The sequence below is a fragment of the Asparagus officinalis genome, chromosome 2 (assembly GCF_001876935.1).
Source record: "Asparagus officinalis chromosome 2, Aspof.V1, whole genome shotgun sequence".
Lineage (NCBI taxonomy): Eukaryota > Viridiplantae > Streptophyta > Magnoliopsida > Asparagales > Asparagaceae > Asparagus > Asparagus officinalis.
The window spans coordinates 21,043,375-21,052,001 of record NC_033795.1 but is presented as its reverse complement, the minus strand read 5'-3'; positions in this window follow the sequence as shown (position 1 = coordinate 21,052,001).

Below are 8,627 nucleotides of genomic sequence, written 5' to 3'. Positions count from 1 at the left end.
TATTGTAATGAAAGTTAGAAGAAAATTCATATAAAAATTATTTTCTCTTGTTTGGTTACCTTTCTGAGAAAAGGCGAAAGAAAATTACCACAACATAATTTTAATTCATACTTTTTTGAATTAGATTTATATTTTAAACAATTTATAAAAAAATAATTAAATTAAATTGTGATTCTACCATATTTTCAAAAAAATTATAAGTTACCGAATATGTTTGCACAATCTTAACTCAAGAAAATTGAGTCAATTTTATGATGGTTCTAATTTGCGTATAATCTTACATAGTTTTGGACTTGCCAGTTATTCATAACCTCAGGTGAAGAACGATGATTCCGAATAAGGTCTAGAAAATGATACAGTTCAAGCATAATTATTCAAAATCAGTATCATTCATATCATGGGAAGTAACAAGTTAATAAACATGTATTTAAAAAAATTATCAATTTCCTAACACAAAAACTTGAGCGGACATCATCATCAAGTTTGTAAATAATAAGCAGAAGCACAACCATAATTCCACTAATTAAAGAACAACATTTTGTTGGATATTATGTCCTCAAGATATAATTTTGATAATAACAATTTATTCATTATGTATATCACTATGTGTATTATTGTGCACTAACATATCAATGCAGCTTTCAACATAAAATATGAACAAGTGCAAGATGAGTTTAAGGCATCATGAAGTAAAGAAGATGAAGAGCTTATACATCAATGTAAAATTTACATTTTACTTGGAAATTTTGTACAAGCCTTGATCACTCACACATACACACACATAGAGATTAGAACACACTAATGACATACTCACTCATACACACACATAGAGATTAGAACACACTAATGACTAAAGAAGATGTTTATTTATTTTTGTTAATGACAAAGGGGGAGAATGGTATATGGTACAAATGTTAGTTATGCTATATATATGAATTGTAGACTCTAATTGTAGACTCTAATATGCTCTTATGCAAGGAGAGTAAGTATATTTGTTCCTACATGTTTATTTTTTCAGAATATACTTACATATGTGTAAATTGTTTGTCATCATCAAAAAGGGGGAGAATGTTGGATATCATGTCCCCAAGATATAATTTTGATGATAACAATTTATTCATTATGTATATCAATATGTGTATTATTATGCACTAATATATCAATGCAGCTTTCAGCATCAAATATGAACAAGTACAAGATGAGTTCAAGACATCATGAAGTAAAGAAGATGACGAGCTTATACATCAATGTAAATTTTACATTTTCTTTACTTAGAAATTTTGTATAAGCCTTGATCACTCACACATACACACACATAGAGATTAGAACACACTAACACATGCTTAGTATATTGGTTAATAATAAAAATCTCCTATGTTAACTATTAGAGTTTATAGCTTATCAATGAGTCTAAAAATATTTTATTCATATCAATTTTCACCCCTTAGTAGTCGACTAATAAGACTTGTAGTCGACTACTTAAGTTCAGATCAAAAATATAAGTCTCTGTTAATTTACAGTCTAGTCGACTAATAACTTTTTATAGTCGACTACTAAACACTTAGGCAAAATCTTAGTTTCTGTAAAGTTACAGTGTAGTCGACTACTAAACTATATAGTCGACTACTAAAATTCATTTCAGAATTCTTAACTTTCTGTTGTTTACAGTGTAGTCGACTACTACACAGTATAGTCGACTATTCAGCTTTGAATTTGAATTTCAGACTTTCTGTCGTTTATAGAGTAGTCGACTAATGACCAGTGTAGTCGACTACTAAGAAAAATCCTAAATTAAAAGAGTCTATTTTAACTCAGTGTAGTCGACTACAACAACTACTAGTCGACTACAGTAACAGTTTTTTTTAACATTTCAAAATTTAAAATACTTACTGTTTATAGTGGTTTTGATCCATTAATTGACTTTGAAAAGTTATCTTTTCAAGGGATATAAATAGGTTATAAGTTCAGTAATTGTTATTAATCATTCCTATCCATAAGGTTCAATTTTTTGTGCATTCTCAAGAGTTCAAAACATTTAGATTTTCACTAAGTGTTGAGAAAAAGCATTCTCTGAGTTAGCCTTTGATCTTCATTCAACATACAACTTATTTAGGCAACTTCCAGAGATTAATAACATTCCTAAGCCACTGCTATACATCACTACACATTCAAGGCTTATAGGAATCGAGTTGTTGATACAAGGAAATTGTTCTCACGGGAGTGAAAGGTTCGATCTCTTGGTGAAGAGATAGTGTGCAATTTGTATGGTCTTGCAAATTGGTCAGGTTTACTGTTTGGTTTTATAAGTTTTTCAAAATCATAGTAAAACTCTCAAGTGGGATTTTCTTGGGGACTGGATGTACACTTGGGAGGTGGAACCAGTATAAAATAATGTTTTTGCGATTATGATTTTCTGTGATTGTGCTATCTTTCTTGCAAAATATAATCTACTTTGCATAATTTTTAAAAAAGAATACTATTCACCCCCCTAGTGTTTTAGTGTGATTAGATCAGATCCTATAATTAGTATCAGAGCTAGGTGAAGGATGGCATTATCAAGTACAACAAATACATCACAATTCAAAGAGAGACATTCCACACAGCGACCACCTCTCTTTGACAGCACAACTACAACTATTGAAAGTGTCAGATGAAGATCTACCTCCAATCTCTTGGCTACAATCTATAGAATATTGTAAAGACGGAATTTACAAAGCTTGCCACTCCTTTCACCGAATGGACGATTGTTCAAAGGACAAATGTAAATCTGGACTCTAAGGCGATGAATGCACTGTTTTGTGCCATGGACAAGAACGAATACAACGAGTGTCTACCTCTACATCAGCACATCAAATTTGGCACACTCTTGAGATAACACATGAAGGAACTAACAAAGTTAAAGAAACAAAAATTTATGTTCTTGTTCACAGGTTTGAACTATTTAAGACGAAAGAGAATGAATCCATCACGGAGATATTCACAAGGTTTACAGATATTACTAACTCCTTGATTGGATTTGGCAAAGAATATACTCAAGTTGAGATGGTAAGAAAAATCCTAAGAGCACTAACTCTAAAATGGGAGAAGAAAACTATGGCGATTGAAGAAGCCAGCGATTTATCAACTCTCACCGTAGAAAATCTCATTGGAAACTTTTTTTTTTTGGTCAATGAATTAATGCTTTATTCATCTACCAAGTATGTAAAGTGCTGTACATCAAAAAACCAGGGTTAATAACCTGGTAAACAAAAGAAAATGAATTGTTACAACTTCACTATCATTTCCTTAATATGTGCAGGAAAATCATCATTCAAAATTCTGGTAAAGATGGATACTTTGATAGCACGGAAAAGAGTATCAGGAGTTCTTGCAATCCCCTGAAAAATCCTAATATTCCGCTCATGCCAGATAGAGTAGACAGCCACAGAGAGAGTCATTCGCTTCAAATCCTTCTTGAATCCTTTACCTTTCAAGCAGCTAGAATACCAACTGCTGAGCTGATCCCAAGAACAAGATCTCCATGTATATCCCAGCCAATCCATAACATTGTTCCACACTTCAGCCGAATATTGACAATCAAAGAACAGATGCTTGCAATTTTCAGGTTGCCTAGAACACAGAACACAGCAGTTTGTACTGAGAATTCTAAATCTGCACAACCTTTCCTGTGTGAGAAGCCTAGAATGGAAGGCTAACCAAAGAATTATTGAATGTTTAGGGTAATTCAGCCTCCCCAAGTAGTTTCAGACCAGTTTATTGCAATAGAGGAATTTGTTAAGATATTATATACCAAGGATAGCCGAAGTTTGCCACTGCTGCTGCAGCTGTTAAGAAAGTTCAGCACAACATCTGCACTTCCATATTTTTCCAAAATCATGTTTCTAGTTTTGAGGAGTTGTTTCCACATCCAAGAGTCATTTTCCCTCTGCTGAACTTGCCAAACATTTGAATTTTTTAGGTAATGGCCATGGACCCATTTTATCCAGAGGATGTCTTTCTTCTGATGAATCATCCATAGAAGCTTCACAGCAGAAGCTTGATTCCATACTTTGGCTGAAAACAGTCCTAAACCCCCCTGTTTCTTATTCAGATAGACTGAATCCCAGGATATGAGATGAATTTTCTGACCCCATAGGAATGCTGAGCAAAGTCTGTCAATTTTTTCAAGGATCTTAGTCGGCAGAATATAGTTGCTGAACCAAAAGGTTTGTATCCCCAGAATGACTGATTTAATCATTTGGATTCTCCCCGCATAAGATAAACTTCTATTCTGCTGCCAGTTTTGAAATTGATTGGTAATTTTACTTATAAGCGAGGAACATTCAAAGTGAGTTATTCTTCTTGTTGTCAAAGGCAAACCCAGGTATCCCATTGGTAGAGTTCCCTCTGAAAAGCTCAAATATGTGCATATTTGTGCCTTTAAGTCATCATCAATACCACACAGATAAACTGCACACTTGCTGGGGTTTGCTTCCAGGCCTGAGACTTGGCAGAATTCTTGTAAGCAAGTGTTTAAACTGATGATTGAGCTCATATCAGCTTTACCAAACATTAGTAAGTCATCTGCAAAAATCAGATGTGTTAGCTTCATTTTTGAACATTTGGGGTGGAATTTGAATCTTCTGTCTTCCTTGAGCATCTCCAATCTTCTTGATAGGTACTCCATTCCTATCACAAAGAGATGGGGGGAGAGAGGGTCTCCCTGTCTCAGACCTCTAGCACCCTTGAAGAAGCCATGCAAAGATCCATTGAGAGAAAGAGAGAATTTAGGAGAAGTGATACACTCCCAGATCCAGCCTGTCATTTTTCCAGGGAATCCTAAACCCTCAAGCATTGCCTTAATGAACCCCCAATTCGTAGTATCAAAAGCTTTCCTTAAATCCACATTTATAATGGCTCTGGAAGATATATTTTTCCTTCCGTAGTGTTTAATGAGTTCATGGGCTAGGAGGAAATTGCTAGAGATGAGTCTGCCTTTGACAAATGCACTCTGTGCATCATTAACCAAGAACCCCATGACATTCTGGATCCTGTTAGCAATAATCTTCGTGATGATTTTATATATGATGTTGCAGCAAGCTATTGGTCTGAAGTCAGAAGCTGTATTTGGATTGAGGGTTTTAGGGACCAATGTGATGGCTGTAGAGTTGAAAGCACCAAGTAATTTGCCTGTACTAAAGAATTCCTCAATTGCCTTGTATATATCTTCATTGATGATTTCCCATGCAGCCTTAAAGAATGAGGCACTGAAGCCATCTGGACCTGGGGCCTTCCCATTTGGCATAGTAAAGACAACTTGTCTAATTTCATCTCTGGTAACAGGTTTGCTAAGCTCATCCCGTTGAGTAGAGGATAGAATTGGTCCTTTAGAGATGACCTCTGGATCAGGAGGAGAAGTGTGATTAGTAGTTCCAAGCAATTTTTTGTAGTATTGGATAAATTCAGATATGATGCCTTGAGTTTCTGTAATTCTGATGACATTTTCAGTGTATATAGACAACACCCTATTGTGGTGTCTTTTGTTTTTCATGACAGCATGGAAGTACTGGGTACTCTTGTCACCTTGCAATCCCCATTTAATATTGGCTTTTTGCTTGTAGAAAGAATTTTCACAGTCAAGAAGCTTTGTATATTTCCTGATGTGCTCTTTTTCTCTGGCAATCAGATCTGAATTAAAGAGGTCAGAATTCAGTTAAGCTTGAACATCATGTAGCACTGCTTTTGCCCTTGATACCTGCTCACTAATGCACATAAAATGTCTTTTATTCAGCTCTTTAAGCACAGGCTTTAGATTATTGAGCTTGCTTTTAACCTTGTACATATAATATCCAGGAATGTGCTGATTCCAGACTGACCTAACTGCTTGTAGGAAGTCAGGGTGTTTAGTCCACATAGCAAAGAATTTAAAAGGTCTCTTACCTCCACAATTCATTTCTTCATCTATTGTTAGCAACCCAGGGGAGTGATCAGAGCAGTTTGGCATCAGATATTCAACCTGGCTTGATGTATATTGGAAAATCCAGTCATCATTAACTAGAATTCTATCCAACCTACTCCATACTCTGGTAGAAGCATCCTGTTTGTTACTCCAGGTGAAAAAACAACCAGTGGATTTAATATGCTTTAATTGGCTTGTATCAATGAAATTCTGAAAGTCTTCAGTCTCTGCATCTGTAATATGAGTCCCTCCTATCTTTTCTTCACTACTGAGAATGGCATTGTAGTCTCCACCTACTAACCAGGGCTCTGAAACATTTCTTTTGAAATCCACAAGATCATCCCAGAGAATTTTCCTGCCTTCTCTATGATTGAGAGCATATATAGCTGTTATTAGACATTTTAACCTTCCATCTTTTGATTCCACTTTGCATGTAATATACTGATCAGTACTATTGATATTTTGCACGGTTAGAAAGTTGCTATCCTAAAGAAGCCAAATTCTAGCCTTGTTAGTTGTATGTTGAACATTAGAAGTCCAATTCCAATCTTTGAAAACTTTTTTAGCAATGATCTTCATTTTTTCCATGGACATTTTGGTTTCTAGAAGAGCAAGAAAGGAGATTTTATAATCCTGAATGAACTGCTTGACTATCAAGTGCTTAGAGGATTTGTTAAATCCTCTAATGTTCCAAAAAGCCAAATGCATTTATTGGAAGAGACCACCCCTTTCATTACTATAGGGGTCTAAATCAAGTATCTGGTGTTCCAAGCTTGAGAATCTTGATGGACAGATTGAATTACCTGCCTCATTAAAATTAATTCTCTTAGCTGCATTAGCTCTGGTAACACTAGTGAAACCAGTAGTGTTAATAGTGGGAGAATAGTGACTTCCAGCCATACTTCTTGACTGAGCAGCTACATTTGGTGAACCTCTTGATATACCAGCAAGACCTTGAGTGGAAAAACCAAAAATACCTATTCTTCTAGTAGCTTCAGATGTAGGTAGCTGAGTTATAGTATCAGCTTGAGTCTGTGCACGTTTCATAGCATCTTGTGCATGTTCAATACTTGAGCTTTCAGTAACCACTGAGGAGTGAGGTAACTGGATATCAACAGCAGCAATAGCATCTTTAGCACTTGAGTTTGAACTCCTGTCAACATCCTTATGCTGGGGACTTTTTGCTTTTGTATTTGTGTTCACAGTATGATTGTGATCATTTTGCCTGTTAACAGGGACCCAGATTTTTTTCTTATTCCTTCTGCATTGATCAGTTTCATGACCAAGTTTGTTACATAATGTGCACCACCTTGGCTTGAATTCATATATCACTTCCTGTGCATAACTCCTACCATCAGGATCCTGAATGATTACTTGATCAGGCAAGGCATCTTTCAAGGGCAGATTTACTTCTATCAAAACTCTTGCGTAGCTTAACCTTTGTCTAGTAGCAGTAAGTTTATCAGTTGATATAGGTTTACCGATGAGGCTAGCAACCTTATTGATTCCAATTGAACTCCAGAGATTAAGCTTTAGATTAGGGAATTGCACCCAAAGTGGATAGGAAAAGTCCTGGATCTTATCCAAATCAGTATCAATCTCATTGGAAACTTGATGGTATATGAAGTTCAAATTGAAGATCGAAAGAAGGATGATGAACCAAAGAAGAAAAATATACTTGCCTTCAATACATCCTCCGACACCGATGAATCCAATGAAGATGATGAGGATATTGCAATGATTACTAAGAAATTCAAATGATTTCTTAAGAAAGGTAAGTTCAAGTCAAATATATTTAAGAATACTAATGACACTTCTTTGTGTTTCAATTGTAATAAGCCAGGTCATATAAAGAAGGATTGTCCGCTACTCAAGTCAAAGTCAAAGACCACAAATTCTAACAATTCCAACGACTACAAGAAGAAGAAGAAGGCAATAGCGGTGACTTGGGATGATAGTGACGATTCATCCTCTTCCGACGAAGAAGAAATAAGAGAAGAATCAGCCCACATATGCTTTATGACACAAGATGAAGTAAATGATTCTTTAGACAATGAAGAACTTTTAGATACTTTTAATGAACTTTATATTAAGTTTAAGGATTTAAATGCTAATTATAAGATATTAAAAAGTAAAAATGATAGATTTAACATAGAATTAGTTTCATCAAATTCTTCACAAATTAAAGAATTAAAGGAATTAAATAACAAATTATTTTCTAAAAATAGAATATTAACTGAAAATAATGTTTATCTTAAATCTGAATGTAATGTTATGAAAAATAAAATTTTAGATTTAGAAAAGAGTATGGAATCACTTAAACTTAAATATGAAGAGTTATTCTTAAATGTAAACAAGTATAATAAAGGAAAAGAAGACTTGAATGATTTGTTATCTTTTCAAAAGTCTTCTAGTCAAAAATATGGTTTAGGATATGTTCATAAGAAGTATGAAAAATTTTTTCTAGTATAAATCATACATCATCTTCTATGAATAACAATGTTAGAAAATTTTATGTACCATTAACAAAGAATATTCACGTTCAAAATAATCATGCTTTATCTATATTCATTTGGGTGCCTAAAAATATTAGTATGCATGAAAGAAATACTTATATTTCAAACTTTAAGAAAAATATATGTTATTCCACTAATTACATTTATGTTAACAAAGGAAAATCAAAATTCCA